Here is a 653-nt window from a genome sequence, read left to right on the forward strand (position 1 = left end):
TTGGTGAGCTGCGAGCCCACCGCAGTTGCTGGAGACAGTCATAATGCTACTCATCAGCCTTGAGAAAAGATCTGTGTTGCCATAGCCGTTGGAGATGGTCCTTATGGTAGTGTCCAGAGGCATCTAAAAAAGATCCACTCCTCATGGTGAGGTGAATGCACTCAGTGGTGTTATATAGCACTGCATTGTGCTTCGCCGCTGGCCATGGTAAAACACCTCGCATCAGCAGGAGGCTTAAAGCAGAAAGGTTTGTTTAAGTCGTAGTTGCTGGACTGGAAGCATATGTAGCATGAAGCTGCACATGTAACTTTTCTATGACTGTGTTGTAGTGGTAGGATGAGAAATAAGACATACAAACTGAAAGGGGAATTTTAGGTTAGATATTGGGAATAAATTTGTCATTCTTAAGGTGGTAAGCAGGTTGCCCAGGGAGGTTGTGGATGCTCCAGCCCTGGCAGTGCTCAAGGCCAGCTTGGATGTGGCCTTGAGCCACCTAGTCTAGTGGGAGACCATGGCAGGGGGGTTGGGACTAAATGATCTTTAAGGTTCCATCCAATCTTTAACATTATGTGATTCCGTGTTAAAGCAAAGGATTCAAGTAATGGGATCTATTAGCAGCCAGGGTTTTTTCCTTTTCATAAGTCTGTTGAGTT

This window comes from Manacus vitellinus, unplaced genomic scaffold (assembly GCF_001715985.3).
Source record: "Manacus vitellinus isolate BGI_N305 unplaced genomic scaffold, ASM171598v3 scaffold_3_pilon, whole genome shotgun sequence".
In the NCBI taxonomy this organism is placed as follows: domain Eukaryota; kingdom Metazoa; phylum Chordata; class Aves; order Passeriformes; family Pipridae; genus Manacus; species Manacus vitellinus.